General features: G+C 40.3%; 1 protein-coding gene and 1 long non-coding RNA gene across 6 annotated transcripts in view; one reads left to right on the forward strand and one right to left on the reverse strand.

Moving 5' to 3' along the window:
* Positions 1 to 17,498, forward strand: part of WDR19 (WD repeat domain 19) — a 107,127-nt gene extending 89,629 nt beyond the window's left edge. For 4 of the 5 annotated variants that reach the window (XM_032271972.1, XM_032272005.1, XM_032271999.1 and 1 more), the window contains one exon: positions 17,178 to 17,498. The gene's annotated coding sequence lies outside the window, so the exon portion shown is untranslated. Of the gene's footprint in view, positions 1 to 1,343; positions 1,637 to 17,177 lie in introns of those variants that run through there. The other variant, XM_032271981.1, reaches the window with a different exon arrangement.
* LOC116545518 lies at positions 15,759 to 17,182 on the reverse strand. The gene is made up of 2 exons (XR_004266341.1): positions 16,738 to 17,182; positions 15,759 to 16,695 (listed from the first exon to the last, which is right to left on the reverse strand). It is a non-coding gene; the product is annotated as an uncharacterized LOC116545518 (long non-coding RNA).
* Positions 17,499 to 18,723: the final 1,225 nt, after the last annotated feature.

Consider the following 18,723-nt stretch of genomic DNA (forward strand, 5'->3'; position numbering starts at 1 on the left):
TTTTTTTTTTTTTTGTGAGACAGAGTCTCCCTCGGTTGCCCAGGCTGGAGTACAATGGTGCTATCTCAGCTCACTGCAACCTCCACCTCCCGGGTTCAAGCACTTCTCCTGCCTCAGCCTCCCAAGTACCTGGGACTACAGGCACATGCCACCACGCCTGGCTAATTTTTGTATTTTTAGTAGAGACAGGGTTTCACCATGTTAGCCAGGATGGTCTCGATCTCTTGACTTCGTGATCCACCCAAAGTGCTGGGATTACAGGCATGAGCCACTGTGCCTGGCCAAGAACATCTTTTTTTGTTTTCTTCTAGAAGCTCTAGATCTGCAATTTACCCTGAAATAATTTTTATTTCCAGTGTGAGGAAGGGTTGGGTTTTCTTCCCCTCAAATCGATATAAAATGTGGGCCTATTTCTGAACCCTCTCTTCTTTGCCATTGATGTGTTTATCCTTTTTTTTTTCTTTTTTGAGACAGAGTCACTCTCTGTCACGAGGCCTGGAGTGCAGTGGCACGATCTCAGCTCACTGCACCCTCCACCTCCCAGGTTCAAGCAATTCTCCTGCCTCAGCTTCCCAAGTAGCTGGGACTACAGGCGCATGTGGCCACGCCCAGCTAATTTTTGTATTTTTTAGTAGAGATGGGGTTTCATCATGTTGGCCAGGATGGTCTCAATCTCTTAACCTCATCACCTGCCTCAGCCTCCCAAAGTGCTGGGATTACAGACATGAACCACCGTGACCAGTCTTCCTTTTTTTTTTTTTTTTTTTTTTAATACTATACTGTCTTGATTACTGTGGCTTTATAGAATCTCTTAAAGTCAAGTATTGTGGGTCCTGCAATTTGTCATTTTTTTTTCCAAGACTGTTTTAGCTACTGTTATTCTTATCTTTGTAGACAATTTTAGAATCAGCTTCTCAAATTCTACTTTAGAAGCCTGCTCAAATTATGATTGGGATGTGTATTAATTTTGTTGCTATGTAAAAAATTATCGCAAATTTAACATCTTAAAACAGCACACATTTATTATCTCACAGTTTCTGTGGGTATGGCTGGGTATGGCTTAGCTGGGTCTTCTCCTCAGGGTCTCACAAGGCTATAATCATAGTGTTGGGTGGAGCTACAATCTTATCTGAAGTCTTTTTCCAGTCTGTTTGTTGCGTTTGTGTGTGTGTGTGTGTGTGTGTGTGTGTGTGTGTGTGTGTGTGTGTGTGTGGCGGTAGGCGGGTTCTGATCTTTATGGTCAGAGAACTAAGGCAGTTTCCTAACACATGACCCTCCCCACAACATGAAACTGCCTCAAGTCCAGCATAACAGCATCTTTCATATTTACAACCTCTCTCCAGGGAAAGTCTGAACCTTATTACAAACGGCTCACTTGGTTAGGTGAAGCCCGCAACAAACTCTCTTTTGATTAATTCAGAGTCAGTTGATTGGGACCTTAACTACATCTGCAAAATTACTTCATCTTTGTCATATAATTAAACCTAATATGGTTATTATCACATCATATCACAAGCCCTGCCTACACTCAAGAGGAAAATATTACACAGGATAAGTGTCACTGGCTATGGGAAATTTAGGGACCATCCTAGAATTCTTTTATAACTATTGATTCTGTAGATCATTCTGGTAATTGACATCTTTAATAACAGCCTGCCAATCTATGAATATAGTATATCTCTACATTTATTTAGATCTTTTTCAATTCCTCATCACTATTTTGCAGTGGTTTTTTTGTTTGTTTGTTTGTTTTGTTGTTTTTTTGTTTTTTTTGAGATGGGAGTTTTACTGGTTGCCCAGGCTAGAGTGCAATGGTTCCATCTCTGCTCACTGCAACTCCCACCTCCTGGGTTCAAGAGATTTTCCTGCCTCAGCCTCCTGAGTAACAAGGATAAAAGGCACCCACCACCACGTCCAGCTAATTTTTGTGTTTTTAGTAGAGATGGGGTTTCACCATGTTGGTCAGGCTGGTCTTAAACTCCTGACCTCAGGTGGTCCACCCCCCTCAGCCTTCCAGAGTGCTGGGATTACAGACATGAGCCACTGCACCCGGCCTATTTTGCAGTTTTGAATAAAAAAGTCTTTCATGTCTTTTGTTAAATTTATTTCTAAATAATTTGGGGAGATTTTAATACTAAATGAAATTTAATTTTTTTCATTTTTTGTTTACATTAAATTAATTACAATTAATTTTTATATATTGACCTTACATCCTGTAACCTTTCTAAATTCACTTATGTCTAGTAGTTGTCAGATTTTCTGTGTAAACAAACAGTCATCTACAAATAGTCAAAATCTTCTTCCTTTCCAATCTTTAAAACTTTTATTTTTCTTCTCATATGCACTGGCTAGGACCACCTCTACAATGTTGTATAAAAGTAGTAGAATCAACATCCTTGTCTTGTTCTCAGTATTGGGAGAAGGCATTTAGTATTTCACTATTATGATGTAAAGTTTTTCAGAGAGGTCTTCTAACAAATTGGAGAAGTTTTCTTCTAGTTTACTAGGTGTCGAATTTTGTCAAATGCTTTTACTGTATCAACTGAGATGATATGGCTTTTCCCGTTTACTCCATTTATATGGTAAGTTATGTTGATTTTCAAGTGTTAAAAGCCAACTTTTGTTCTGGAGATAAACTCACTTGATCATGATGTATTATCCTATTGCTGGATTATTTTGCTAATATTGAGAATACTGTGTCTCTATTTATGAAGGATACTGGTCTGCAATTTTCGTCTGTCGTGATTTTTTTTCAAGTGTTATCAGGTTGAATTTAGGTCTACAATTTTGTTAGTTTTTATTTGTCCTATCTGCTTTTCGTTCAGTACCTCTTGTCTTGCCTTCTATTTGACTAATCAGATATTTTTATGTATTTCATTTGCTTCTTCAATTGACATTTTACCTATGCCTTTGCAAACTTTTGTGCTTAATATCCTATTTTTTATATGTATATACACACACACATACATATATACAAATATACATATATATACATTTTAAATCCTGCAATACAATGATGTAATTTTTAGTTGCATCTTTTTAAAAGAATACATACATATATATTATAAATCCTGTAATACTATGATATAATTTTTTAGTTGTGTCTTTTTAAAAGAAATTATAAGGAAAAAAGATACAATGTAGCTTTATATTTAACTACATTTATAATTTCCATGTTATTCTTGCCGGAATCCAAGTTTCCATGTGGTATTATTTCCTTACAATCTGAAGTACTTCCTTTGACATTTCTTTTTTTGCTTTTGTTTTTTGAGACGGAGCATCACTCTTGTTGCCCAGGCTGGAGTGCAGTGGTGTAATCTTGGCTCACCACAATCTCTGCCTCCCATCCTAGGTTCAAGCGATTCTCCCACCTCAGCCTCCTGAGTAGCTGGGATTACAGGTGCATGCCACCACACCCAGTAATTTTTGTATTTTTAGTAGAGACGGGATTTCTCCATGTTGGTCAGGCTGGTCTCAAACTCCCAACCCCAGGTGATCTGCCTGCCTCAGCCTCTCAAAGCGCCGGAATTACAGGCATGAGCCACCATGCCTGGCCTCCTTTGACATTTCTTGCAAGTCCAGCTTTGCTGGAAACTTCTTCTCTGTCTCTGTTTTCCTTCATTTTTAAAAATTTTAATTGTATTTGGGCTCTGGGGTACGTGTGCACATCCTGTATCCTGCAGGATTGTTACATAGGTACATACATGCCATGGTTTGCTGTCTCAATCCCCCCCACCCCCCACCATTGCCTACATCAGGCATTTCTCCTGGTGTTACCCTCCTCATCCTGCCCGCTCCCCGTCCACCTTGCCCTATGAGTGTTGTTCCCTTCCCTTTGCCCAAGTGTTCTCATTTTTCATCACCCACCTGAGTGAAGACATTCGGTGTTTGGTTTTCTGTTCTTGTGTCAGTTTGCTGAGAATGATGGTTTCCAGATTCATCCATGTCTCTACAAAGTACATGAACTCGTCGTTTTTTTATGGCTGCATAGTATTCCATGGTGTATATGTGCCACATTTTCCCTGTCCAGTCTATCATCAATGGGCATTTGGGTTGGTTCCAGGTCTTTGCTACTGTAAACAGCACCACAGTGAACATACATGCACATGTGTCTTTATAAAAGAACGATTTATAATCCTTTGGGTATGTACCCAGTAATAGGATTGCTGGGTCAAATCGAATTTCTATTTCTAGATCCTTGAGAAATTGCCACATTGTCTTCCCTAATGGTTGAACTAATTTACACCCCCACCAATACTGTAGAAGTGTTCCTATTTCTCCACTTCCTCTCCAGCATCTGTTGTCTCCACATTTTTTAATGATTACCATTCTAACTGGCGTGAGATGGTATCTCAATGTGGTTTTGATTTGCATTTCTCTAATAACCAATAATGATGAGCATTTTTTTATATGTTTGTTGGCTGCATATTTGTCTTCTTTTGAAAACTGCCTGTTCATATCCTTTGCCCACTTTTGAATGGGTTTGTTTTTTTCTTGTAAATCTGTTTTAGTTCTTTTTAGATTCTGGATATTAGCCCTTTGTCTGATGGGTAGATTGCAAAAAATTTTTCCCATTCTGTTGTTTGCCAGCTCACTCTAATGATTGTTTCTTCTGCTGTGCAGAAACTCTTAAGTTTAATTAGATCCCTTTTGTCTATTTTGGCTTTTGTTGCCATTGCTTTTGGTGTTTTAGTCATGAAGTCCCTGCCTGTGCCTATGTCCTGAATGGTGTTGCCTAGGTTTTCTTCTAGGGTTTTTATGGTGTTAGTTCTTATGTTTAAATCTTTAATCCATCTGGAGTTAATTTTTATATAAGGTGTAAGGAAGGGGTCCAGTTTCAGCTTCCTGCATATGGCTAGCCAGTTTCCCCAACACCATTTATTAAACAGGAATCCTTTCCCCATTGCTTGTTTTTGTCAGGTTTGTCAAAGATCAGATGGTTATAGATGTGTGGCGTTGCTTCCAACGCCTCTGTTCTGTTCCATTGGTCTATATCTCTATTTTGGTACCAGTACCATGCTGTTTTGATTACTGTAGCCTTAGAGTATAGCTTAAAGTCAGGTAGCATGATGCCTCCAGCTTTATTCTTTTTGCTTAGGATTGTCTTGGCTATGTGGGCTCTCTTTTGGTTCCATATGAAGTTTAAAGTGGTTTTTTCGAGTTCTGTGAAGAAGGTCAATGATAGCTTGATGGGGATAGCATTGAATCTATACATTACTTTGGGCAGTATGGCCATTTTCACAATATTAATTCTTCCTAACCATTAGCATGAAATATTTTTCCATCTGTTTGTGTCCTCTCTTATTTCCTTGATCGGTGGTTTGTAGTTCTCATTCAAGAGTTCTTTTATATCCTTTGTTAGTTGTATTCCTAGGTATTTTATTCTCTTTGTAGCAATCGTGAATGGGAGTTGGCTCATGATTTGACTCTCTGTTTTTCTGTTATTGGTGTATAGGAATGTTTGTGATTTCTGCTCATTGATTTTGAATCCTGAGACCTTGCTGAAGTTGCTTATCAGCTTACAGAGGTTTTGGGCTGAGCCAATGGGGTCTTCTAAATATATGATCATGTCGTCTGCAAATAGGGACAATTTGACTTCGTCCTTTCCTAATTGAATGCCCTTTATTTATTTTTCTTGCCTAATTGCTCCAGCTAGAACTTCCAATACTATATTGAATAAGAGTGGTGAGAGAGGGCATCCTTGTCTAGTGCCAGTTTTTAAAGGGAATGCTTCTAGTTTTTGCCCATTCAGTATAGATATTGGTTGTGGGTTTCTCGTAAATAGCTTTTATTGTTTTGAGATACATTCCATCAATACCTAGCTTATTGAGAGGTTTTAGCATAAAGGGCTGTTGAATTTTGTCAAAGGCCTTCTCTGCATCAATTGAGATAATCATGTGGTTTTTGTCTTTGGTTCTGTTTATGTGGTGAATTACATTTATAGACTTGCGTATGTTGAACCAACCTTGCATCCCCAGGATGAAGCCTACTTATTCGTGGTGGATAAGCTTTTTGATGTGCTGTTGGATTCAGTTTGCCAGTATTTTATTGAAGTTTTTTCCATCAATGTTCATCACGGATATTGGCCTGTAGTTTTCTTTTTCAGTTGTGTCTCTGCTATATTTTTGGTATCAGGATGATGTTGGTCTCATAGAAAGAGTTAGGATTACCTCTTTTTGTATTGTTTGGAATAGTTTCAACAGGAATGGTACCAGCTCCTCTTTGTATGTCTGGTAGAATTCAACTGTGAACCTGTCTGGACCTGGACTTTTTTTGGTTGGTAGGCTATTAATTGCTGCCTCGACTTCAGGCCTTGTTATTGTTCTGTTCAGGTTTCAACTTCTTGTTGGCTTAGTCTTGGGAGTGTGCAAGTGTCCAGGAATTTATCCATTTCTTCCAGATTTACTGGTTTATGTGCATTGAGTTGTAGTAATGTCTGATGGTAGTTTGTATTTCCAAGGAATCAGTGGTGATCTCCCCTTTATCATTTTTTATTGCTTCTATTCAATTCTTCTCTCTTCTTTTTTATTCATCTAGCTAGCAGTCTGTCTGTTTTGTTGATCTTTTCAAAAAAACAGCTTCTGGATTTATTGATTTTTTGAAGGATTTTTTTGTGTCTCTATCTCCTTCAGTTCTGCTCTGATCTTAGTTATTTCTTGTCTTCTGCTAGCTTTTGAGTTTTTTTAATCTTCCTCCTCTAGCTCTTTCAATTTTGATGATAGGGTGTCGATTTTAGATCTTTCCTTGTTTATCATGTGGGCATTTATTGCTATAAATTTCCCTCTAGACACTGCTTTAACTGTGTCCCATAGGATCTGGTACGTTGTGTCTTCATTCTCGCTGGTTTCAAAGAACATTTTTATTTCTGCCTTCATTTCATTGTTTATCTATTCATCATTCAGGATCAAGTTGTTCAGTTTCCATGTGATTATGCAGTTTTGAGTGTTTTTCTTAATCCTGAGTTCTAATTTGATTTTACTGTGGTCTGAGAGACTGTTATGATTTCCCTTCTTTTTCATTTGCTGAGGAGTGATTTATTTCCAATTATGTGGTCAATTTTGGAGTAAGTGCAATGTGGTGCTGAGAAGAATGTATATTCTGTGAATTTGGGGTGGAGTGTCCTGTAAATGTCTATTAGGTCTGCTTGGTCCAAATCTGCATTCAAGTCCTGGATATCCTTGTTGACTTTCTGTCTCATTGATCTGTCCAGTATTGTCAGTGGAGTGTTAAAGTCTCCCACTATTACTGTGCAGGAGTCTATGTCTCTTTGTAGGTCATTAAGAACTTGCTTTATGTATCTGGGTGCTCCCGCATTGGGTGCATATATGTTTAGGATAGTTAGCTCTTCTTGTTGTATTGATCCTTTTGCCATTATGTAATGCCCTTCTTTGTCTCTTTTGATCTTTGTTGGTTTAAAGTCCATTTTATCAGAGACTAGGATTGCTACCCCTGCTTTTTTTTGCTCTCCATTTGCTTGGTAAATCTTGTTCCATCCCTTTATTTTGAGTCTATGTGAGTCTTTGGATGTCAGATGGGTCTCCTGAATACAGCACACTAATGGGTCTTGACCTTTTATCCAGTTTGCCAGTCTGTATCTTTTGATTGGGGCATTTAGGCCATTTACATCCAATGTTAATATTGTTGTGTTTGAATTTGATCTTGCCATTTTGTTACCGGCTGGTTGTTTTGCCCATTAGTTGATGTGGTGTCTTCATTGCATCATTGTTCTTTACCATTTGGTACGTTTTTGAGTGGCTGGTACTGGTTGCTCCATTCCCTGTTTAGTACTTCCTTCAGAAGCTCTTGTAAGGCAGGTCTTGTAGCAATGAAATCTCTCAGCAATTGCTTGTCCATAAAGGATCTTATTTCTCCTTCACTTTTGAAGCTTAATTTGATCGGATATGAAATTCTGGGTTGTAAGTTCTTTTCTTTAAGGATGTTGACTATTGGCCTCCACTCCCTTCTAGCTTGTAGGGTTTCTGCCGAGACATCCACTGTGAGTCTGATGGTCTTTCCTTTGTGGGTGACTCAACCTTTCTCTCTGGCTGCCCTTAGGATTTTTTCCTTCATTTCAACCCTTGTGAATCTGACAATTATGTGCTTTGGGGCTGCTCTTCTTGAGGAATATCTTTGTGGTGTTCTCTGTATTTCCTGGATTTGAATGTTGGCCTGCATTGTTAGGTTGGGAAAGTTCTCTTGGATAATATCTTGAAGAGTGTTTTCCAACTTGGATTGATCCTCCCCATCACATTCAGGTATGCTGGTTAAGCATAGATTGGGTCTTTTCACATAATCCCATAGTTCTTGAAGGCTTTGTTCATTTTTTTTTTCACTTCTTTCTCTAATCTTGCCTTTTCATTTTATTTCGTTGATTTGATCTTCCATCTCTGATATCCTTTCTTCTGCCTGATCAATACAGCTGTTGAAACTTGTGTATGCTTCATGAAGTTCTCATGCTGTATTTTTCAGCTCCATCAAGTCATTTATGTTCTTCTCTAAGCTGTTTATTCTCATTAGCATTTCGTCAAACCTTTCTTCAAAGTTCTTAGTTTCTTTGCATTGAGTTTGAACATGGTCTTTTAACTCAGAGAAGTTTGTTACCCAATTCTGAAGGCTACTTCTGTCAATTCGTCAAATTTATTCTTTTTTCTTCCCTTGATGGTGAGTTGTGATCCCTGGGAAAGAGGTGTTCTGGTCTTTGATGGTTTCATCCTTTTTGTGCTGTTTTTTTCTTCCCATCTTCATGTATTTATCTCCCTTTGATCTTTGAACTTGGTGATTTCAGGAGCCCTCTCTGAGTGGACTTTTTTTCTGTTGAGTTTGGAGGTATATCTTTTTTGGCCTGTAGAAGGCAACACTGGGCTCTCTCAGGTTCAGTCAGGTTGTTGGGTGGGTGGTCCTTCCCTGGAGTTTGTTTGCAGGTGAGATTGGCCCCACCTTCCCAATGGCGTCTCTCCCAGACCTGGTTGGGGTCAAACTGGTGTATTTGCTGCCAAATTTTGCTGTCTAGCAAGGGCTTCAGTTTGAGTTCTGTGGAGGTGGGGCCTGCCAGGCCTTATGGTCTGTTTCCTGGCTTTCAACTGTGCCTCCCTCTGTGTGATGGTCTGTCCCACTAGCGTTAGTCCAAACTTCTGCCCCGGTCCATGCGATAACTTGCTGCGCTGGGTCGGAGCCGCTGCTCAGATTTGCATGGACAACCCACGGTGCCCCACAGTCTGCCAGGGCTCTCGTGGACTGTGGGTTGTAGGAGGGATGAGGTAAGCACAGGATTCAAATCGGAGCACCAAGAGGGTGAAGTCCCCCCACTGACCCTCCAAGCCGGCTGCACATTTCAGGTGGGGACACCCCCAGCTTGATTCACCCCCTGTGGCTTTTTCCCTGGACTATCAGTCTACTTTTTCTTCAGTGCTCTATCAATTCCACCGAAACGAACCTAGCACCTCATTTGGAATCATAAAGTCCTCCAGCCCTCTGTGTCTCATTCGCTGGGAGCTGCAGTCCAGTGTTGTCTTCTCATGGCCATCTTGGCGCCCTCCCCTCTATTTTCCTTCATTTTTGAGGATATTTTCACTTGATATGGAAGTCTGAGGTATTTTTAATGAAGCATTTTCATGATTATCTCCAATATCAAACTTCATTGTTCCCTTGTATTTACTTGTCTCTTTCTGGTTACATTCAAGGCATTCTGCATATTCAGTTTCCAGAATTTTGACTATACTTGCCTGGGTGTGTGGTGTTTTTTTTTTGTTTTTTTTTTTTTCAATGACAGTTTTTATTTTTTGCTATCCAATTCTTTTGTTTGTTTAGAATTTTTTTTAATTTATTTATTTAACTTTAGATACATACTATATCTGGCATTTCTCCCCATGTTATCCCTCCCCACCCACCCCTCCCTCCCCACTTACCCTTCCCTCCCCACACCCCTGCTGTCTCTTCCCTACTCCCGCAACTATCCCCAGTGCGTGATGCTCCTCTCCCTGAGTCCATGTGTTCTCATTGTTCAACACCCACCTATGAGTGAGAACATGTGGTGCTTGGCTTTCTGTTCTTGTGTCAGTTTACTGAGAACGATGGTTTCCAGATTCAAACAAGTCCCTACCAAGGACATGAACTCATCATTTTTTATGGCTGCGTAGTATTCCATGGTATATGTGTGCCACATTTTCCCTGTCCAGTCTATCATCAATGGGCATTTGGGTTGGTTCCAGGTCTTTGCCATTGTACTCAGGGCTGCAGTGAACATATGTGTGCATGTGTCTTTATAGTATTGCTATTGTACACAGGGCTGCAATGAATATACGTGTGCATGTGTCTTTATAGTAGAACAATTTATAGTTCTTTGGGTATATGTCCAGTAATGGGATTGCTGGGTCAAATGGAATTTCTATTTCTAGATCCTTGAGAAATCGCCACACTCTTCCACAGTGGTTGAACTAATTTACACTCCCACCAACTGTGTAAGAGTGTTCCTTTTTCACCACATCCTCTCCAGCATCTGTTGTCTCCAGATTTTTTAATGATCGCCATTCTAACTGGCACGAGATGATATCTCAATATGGTTTTGATTTGCATTTCTCTAATGATCAGTGGTGATGAGCATTTTTTCATATGTTTGTTGGCCTCATATATGTCTCCTTTTGAAAAGTGTTCATATCCTTCACCCACTTTTGAATGAGGTTCTTTCTTTCTTGTATATCTGTTTTAGTTCTTTGTAGATTCTGGTTATTAGCCCTTATATGTGTAGATTGCAAAAATTTTTTCCCATTCTGTGGGTTGCTGATTCACTCTAATGAGGGTTTCTTTTGCTGTACAGAAGCTCTGAATTTTAATTAGATCCCATTTGTCTATCTTGGCTTTTACTGCCATTGCTTCTGGTGTTTTAGTCATGAAGTCCTTGCCTATGCCTATGTCCTGGTTGGTTTTGCCTACGTTTTCTTCTAGGGTTTTTATGGTGTTAGGTTTTATGTTTAAATCTTTAATCTATCTGGAGTTAATTTTAGTGTAAGGTCACAGGTAAGGGTCCAGTTTCTGCTTTCTGCACATTGCTAGCCAGTTTTCCCAACATCATTTATTAAACATGGAGTCCTTTCCCCATTGCTTGTTTTTGCCAGGTTTGTCAAAGATCAGATGGTTGTAGATGTATAGTGTGTCTTCTGGAGCCTCTGTTCTGTTCCATTGGTCTATGTCTCTGTTTTGGTACCAGCACCATGTCGTTTTGATTACTGTAGCCTTGTAGTATAGTTTGAAGTCCAGCAGTGTGATGCCTCCAGCTTTGTTCTTTTTGCTTAGGACTGTCTTGGGTATGTGGGCTCTCTTGTGATTCCATATGAAGTTTAAAGTGGTTTTTTTCCAGTTCTATGAAGAAGGTCATTGGTAGCTTGTTGGGGATAGCATTGAATCTATAGATTACTGTGGGCAGTATGGCTATTTTCACGATATTAATTCTTCCTAACCATGAGCATGGAATGTTCTTCCATCTGTTTGTGTCCTCTCTTATTTCATTGAGCAATGGTTTGTAGTTCTTGAAGAGGTCCTTTACATCCTTTAGTTGTATTCCTAGGTATTTTATTCTTTTTGTAGCAATTGTGAATGGTAGTTCACTCTTGCTTTGGCTCTCTGTTCGTCTATTATGGGTGTATAGGAATGCTTGTGATTTTTACACATTGATTTTGTATCCTGAGACTTTGCTGAAGTTGCTTATCAGTTTGAGAAGATTTTGGGCTGAGACGATAGGGTCTTCTAGATATACAATCATGTCATCTGCAAATAAAGACAGTTTGACTTCCTCCTTTCCTAATTGAATACACTTTAATTTTTTCTTCTTACCTGATTGCTCTGGCCAGAACTTCCAATACTATATTGAATAGGAGTGGTGAGAGCGGACATCCTTGTCTAGTGCCTGATTTCAAAGGGAATTCTTCCAGCTTTTGCCCATTCAGTATGATATTGGCTGTAAGTTTGTCATATATAGTGTTTATCATTTTATGATACATTCTGTCAATAACTAGTTTATTGAGAGTTTTTAGCATGAAGGGTTGTTGAATTTTGTTGAAGGCCTTCTCTACATGTATTGAGATAATCATGTAGTTTTTGTCTTTGGTTCCATTTATGTGATGGATTACATTTATAGATTTGCATATGTTTAACCGGCCTTGCATCCCCAGGATGAAGCCTACCTGATGGTGATGGATAAGCTTCTTGATGTGCTGTTGCAATCTGTTTGCCAGTATTTTGTTGAAGATTTTTGCATCGATGTTCATCATGGATATTGGACTTAAGATTTCTTTTTTAGTTGAGTCTCTGCCTGGTTTTTGGTATCAGGATGATGTTGGTATCATAAAATGAGTTCGGGAGGATTCCCTCCTTTTGTATTGTTTGATACAGTTTCAGAAGGAATGGAACCAGCTCCTCTTTGTATGTCTCATAGAATTCAGCTGTGAACCCGTCTGTACCTCAGCTTTTTTTGGTTGGTAGGCTATTGATTGCTGCCTCCACTTCAGCCCTTGTTATTGGTCTATTCAGGGTTTCAACTTCCTCCTAGTTTAGTCTTGGTAGAGTACAAGTGTCTAGGCATTTATCCATTTCTTCCTGGTTTACTGGTTTATGTGCATAGAGCTGATTGTAGTAATCTCTGATGGTAGTTTGTATTTCTGTGGGATCAGTGGTGATATCCCCTTTATCGTTTTTTATTGCATCTATTTGATTCTTCTCCTTTTTCTTTTTTATTAATCTGGCTAGCGGTCTATTTTGTTCATCTTTTCAAAAAACCAGCTCCTGGATTTATTGATTTTTTGAAGGGTTTTTTTTTGTGTCTCTATCTCCTTCAGATCCACTCTGATCTTAGTTATTTCTTGTCTTCTGCTAGCTTTTGAGTTTTTTTAATCTTCCTCCTCTAGCTCTTTCAATTTTGATGATAGGGTGTCAATTTTAGATCTTTCCTTGTTTATCATGTGGGCATTTATTGCTATAAATTTCCCTCTCGACACTGCTTTAAAGGTGTCCCAGAGATTCTGGTAAGTTGTGTCTTCATTCTGATTGTTTTCAACAAACATCTTTATTGCTGTCTTCATTTCATTGTTTATGCAGTCGACACTCAAAAGCAAGTTGTTCAGTTTCTAAGTGGTTGTGCGGGTTTGAGTGTGTTTCTTAATCCTGAGTTCTAGTCTGATTGTGCTGTGGTCTGATAGACTGTTATAGTTTCCGTTTTTTTGCATTTGCTGAGGAGTGATTTGCTTCCGATGATGTGGTCAATTTTAGAGTAAGTGCAATGTGATGCTAGAAAAATGTATATTCTGTGGATTTGGAGTGGAGTGTTCTGTATATGTCTATTAGATCTACTTGGTCCAGCTCTGCATTCAAGTCCTGGATATCTGTTAATTTTCTGTCTCGTTGATCTAATATTGACAATGGAGTGTTGAAGTCTCCCACTATTATTGTGTGGGAGTCTAAATCTCGTTTTAGGTCGTTAAGAACTTGCTTTATGTATCTGGGTGCTCCTGTGTTGGGTGCATATATATTTAGGATAGTTGGCTCTTCTTGAATTGATCCTTTTACCATTATGTAGTGTCCTTCTTTGTCTCTTTTGATCTTTGTTGGTTTGAATTCCATTTTATCAGAGACTAGCATTGCAACCCCTGCTTTTTTTGTTGTTCTCCATTTGTTTGGTAAATCTTCTTCCATCCCTTTGAGTCTATATGTGTCTTTGTTTGTGAGATGGGTTTCTGGAATACAGCACACTGATGGGTTCTGACTTTTTATCCAGTTTGTCAGTCTGTGTCTTTTGATTGGGGGGTTTAGGCCGCTTACATTCAATGTTACTATTGTTATGTGTGAATTTGATCTTGCTATTTTGTTACTGGCTGGTTTTCCTTCCCATTAGTTGACTCATTTTCTTCATTGCATTTTTGGTCTTTGCCCACTGGTTTGCTTTTGCAGTGACTGGTACTTATTTCTTTCTGTGCTTAGTGTTTCTTTCAGGAGCTCTTGTAGGGCAGGTCAGGTGGTGACAGAATCTCTCAGCAGTTGCTTGTCCGTAAAGGATTTTATTTCTCCTTCACTTACGAAGCTTAGTTTGGCTGGGTATGAGATTCTGGGTTGAAAGTTCTTTTCTTTAAGGATGTTGAATATTGGCCCCCACTCTCTTCTGTCTTGCAGGGTTTCTGCCAAGAGATCTGCTGTGAGTCTGATGGGCTTCCCTTTGTGGGTGACCTGACCTTTCTCTCTGGCTGCCCTTAGCATTTTTTCCTTCATTTCAACCCTGGTGAATCTGACAATTATGTGCCTTGGGGTTGCTCTTCTTGAGGAATATCTTTGTGGAGTTCTCTGTATTTCTTGAATTTGAAATTTGGACTGCCTTGCTAGGCTTGGGACATTCTCATGGATAGTATCATGGAGCATGTTTTCCAGCTTGGATTCATTCTCCCCATCAGATTCAGGTACACCGATCAAGCGTAGGTTAGGTCTTTTCACATAATCCCACATTTCTTGGAGGCTTTGTTCATTTCTTTTCACTCTTTTTTCTCTTGTCTTGCCTTCTCTCTTTATTCTTATTTTGCTTGATCAATTCGGCTATTAAAACTTGTGTTTGCTTCATGTAGTTCTAGTGCTGTGTTTTCAACTCCATCAAGTCGTTTATGTTCTTCTCTAAGCTGGTTATTCTAGTTAGCATTTCGTCTAATCTTTTTTCAAGGTTTTTAGTTTCTTTGCATTGAGTCAGAACGCGTTCCTTTAGCTCAGAAGAATTTGTTATAATCCACCTTCTGAAGCCTGTTTCTGTCAATTCGTCGCACTCCTTCTCAGTCATGATGTGATCCTGTGTTATTGAGGAGTTGTGATCCCTTGAAGAAGAGGTGTTCTGGTCTTTAATGGTTTCATCTTTTTTGCGCTGGTTTTATCCCATCTTTGTGGGTTTACCTGGCTGTGTTGTCAGGGAGCCACTTGATGAGGTCCCTAGTCTGCCTGTGGAGGCGCTACTGGTTTTCTAGGGACTCCTTCAGGTTACTAGGGAAGCTTCCTCTGTCTTTTTTGTTTATACTGGGAGATTAGGCCAGCCTCTTCCACTGACCTGTAGGCGCTACTGGGTTGTCAAGAATGCCGTCCCGTTGCTACATAGGCTTCCTGTTTTTTGTTAAAACATGTAGTCTAGTCCCACCCCTCTAATGGTGGGTTGTGCCCTTCCTCCACTGGGCTGGCTTCATTCAGGGTTCAGCTCAGACTGTGGCACTGGCTGCGCAACCCGCTAGAGTCAGAGCTTCAGCCCTCTGGGGTTTGTGGGGGAGGGTAGGGACCCGCCCAGCAGCACCCAGCTGTCTCCCACTTTCAGCTTCCTCTCTATCCAGTCATGGGATAGGGGCCCGCCCAGCTGCTACCACTTATAGCTCCCTCTCTCTCCAGGGGGAGGGGGCAATAGCTCAGCCTGCAGGTTCTCCTGGCCGCCTTTTGGGCTTATGCGTCTTTTTAGATCTGTATGCCAATCTGGGACACCGTCCCGATTACTCAATCCTGAGCTTGTAATTCCCAGCACTTGACTGGCAAAGATCCCCTGTTCTGTGTATTGCTGAGGCTTTGGGGGAAGCGCTGTATCTGGACTGGAGTTCCAGAGGGGGAGCCTCCAACAAGCCGGTCAGATGCACTTTCTGGCTGAAGCAGCACCCCTCCCCACCTCAGTCTGCCAAGTGGGCTTTGCTCACTGTCTGACCAGACCCGTTGAAATGCACCTGGTACGTTGGTTGGAGCTAGGAGATCTCTGGATTTCTGCGTCTCTCTCACTGACTGTTGTGCACTGGAGTTGTATCTATTGAGCCATCTTGGATCCTGGATGTGGTTTTTAATTTTTTTTTACCTTGGAATTTTCTAGAGTTCTTGAATCTGTATGTTTGTATTTTTCCCTCAATTGGGACATTTTGAGCCATGATTTATCTTCTCATTTGGAACTCCAGTTACATCTATTTGAGCACTTGATTTCCATAGGTCACTAAAGTTCTTTCCTCTTTTTCCTCTGTTCATATTGGATAATTAATTTTGATCTATAGTCTAGTTCATTGACCTTTCTTCTACTTTTTTTTTGGGGGGGATGGGGTTTCAGTCTCTTGCCGGGGCCAGGGTGCAGTGCCACGATCATCATTCACTGCAGCCTCAAACTCATGGGATGAAATGCCTCAACCTTCCAAGAAGCTAGGACTACAGGCATGTGCCACCATGCCCAACTTTTTTTAATTTTTATTTTGTAGAGATGGGGGGTCTCGCTATTTTGCCCAAGCTGGTCTTTAACTCCTGGACTCAAGCAATCCTCCTACCTCAGCCCTCGCACAGTGTTGGGATTACAGGTATGAGCCACCATTCCTAGCCTTCTAAAAAAAATTATTTCAGATTTTGTCCCAAGTTTATAACTATTATCTATGGGAAGATTAAATTACAATTGAAATCTTGGATTTTTAAAAAACATCCACAGAATCTCTACAAACACTATGATGGCATTAAATAATGCTTCATAGAAAACGTCAAGTAACCAGACCATGGTACGTCATAGCTCCTTGCAGATATGTCTTCACTGACTTGTGATTATGTACTATACTTCAAAAACGTCATTATGGCCTGGTGCAGAGCCTCTGCCTATAGTCCCAGCTATTCAGGAAGCTGAGGCATGAAGGTCACTTGAGCCCAGGAGTTCAGGGCTCTCAGACACCATGATCATGCCTATGAATTGCCATGTGGTGCACCAGCCTGCGCAATGTTAACAAGACCCTATCTTCCAAAAAAAAAAAAAAAAGTCACAATAAGAATCCTTATGCAGTGAATTACTGGTTGAAACTGTTGTTCACTGGCTTTTAGACAAATATAACTGTTCAATTTAAGGAAAATTTTCTCTAAATTGCTGAGCACTTTGCATTCATTCTTCCCAGTGAAGTGACTGTTATCAGCATCCTTTTCTCATACATAACAAAGGCTCAAGAGCTTACCCACACAATTTTAGTCAGCTGGCCAGGCTAGTACTGAAACTTGATGCTGATTACAGACCGGAGATTTCTAACTTGAATATAATGTTTCCTGTTGCACATTCCAGAAACGGGCAAAAAAAAAAAAAAAAAAAATCCTTTTTAGTATGTTTGGCTTTATTACTAAATGCCAGGCATTACTTGAAACCCTCTGGAGGCATGTGTTTTGTTTGCCCTTTCTAGATACAATGCTCCTGAGAAGACAGCATTTTCCCAAGAAGGCTATTTCCTCCCCTGGTGGATTTAAGAGATGGTCCTTTCTGGATACAAAGAATTGAAACAATGGTGACCTCTCCAAGTTGGAACTTTCCGCTTCTGTACAGTGGCAAAACAATGACGTGTAACCTTGCTGTTTATTGTACTTTGTATATTTCCTCTTCAAAGTCTTGCATACTGTGTCCTCTGCACTGTTAATAGTAACCTATGACATAATTGTAAATATTCAGCTTTTTGATAACTTTTGTATTTTGAAATACCTCCTTTAAAATAAAATTGTTGACTAGATATTTGTGACGTTTTCCTGTATCTGGAGACATAAAAAGAGATAAAGGAAGGTAGTTCTGAAGGACATTGTCAAGTGTGGGCAATACAGATGTGAACAGTATAAAAAGCTTGAGTTTATACAAATCATGGCTATTAAGCAGAATCAGAGAAGGAAAACATCAAAAATTAGGAAAACCAATCAAGTAAAGAATGAACAAAACTATAAGCTTTTATCTGCCAAGCCATTCTACTGCATACAACAGAATTCCCATCCCAAAATTAAGTTATTATTTGATTTCCCCTGAAAACAAGCATTATTTGGAATCTTCGAGGCTGTGCAAAGGTTTCTTCCCCATATCACACATACAACACACACCATTCGAACATACACTCTCTCTCCAAGGGAGTCTGTACTTTTCCCATATCAGTATATGCTTCCTTGCCATCCAAGGCCAGATACCAAAGTCTGAGCAGCTAACAGAAATGAGTCAGGGAGTCAACTGTGAATGAATCTGATGATAGGATTTTACAGTTATATCCCCAGCAACCTGAGCATAACAGTGATAGGCAGAAGCCTAAGCTAGGACCCAAGGCGCCAGTAACATATAGCATCCAAGTATCTCACCTGCATGATGCCTCCAACTTTATGACCTGTCTTTCGCTCCCAGTGGCCGGCTGGAGAACAGGCCGGAGGCCTTGGCCTTACTAAGTGGTACAAAGTTAGTTATCTTAAAACCTACCCACAGTCCCCTGCTTCCTCTAATAAGCCTATAGGCATATGGTAAGGTTGTAGGAATAAGAACCACAGCACCTGGCATTGTGAGAGTGGGCGCATTCTATTCCGGGAGTTACAGGCCTTAGACTTCTACCAGTAAGCACACTCATACTGGAGCTTGTTTCGGAAGCTACTCATCCTAGTACAAATCATAATCTACCCCGCAATAAATTTAAGAGATCACATCGGGCCGGGCGCGGTGGCTCAAGCCTGTAATCCCAGCACTTTGGGAGGCCGAGGCGGGTGGATCACGAGGTCAAGAGATCGAGACCATCCTGGTCAACATGGTGAAACCCCGTCTCTACTAAAAATACAAAAAATTAGCTGGGCATGGTGGTGTGTGCCTGTAATCCCAGGTACTCAGGAGGCTGAGGCAGGAGAATTGCCTGAACCCAGGAGGCGGAGGTTGCGGTGAGCCAAGGTGGCGCCATTGCACTCCAGCCTGGGTAACAAGAGCGAAACTCCGTCTCA

The sequence above is a fragment of the Sapajus apella genome, unplaced genomic scaffold, assembly GCF_009761245.1.
Source record: "Sapajus apella isolate SASKATOON/1434 unplaced genomic scaffold, GSC_monkey_1.0 scaffold5, whole genome shotgun sequence".
NCBI lineage: Eukaryota > Metazoa > Chordata > Mammalia > Primates > Cebidae > Sapajus > Sapajus apella.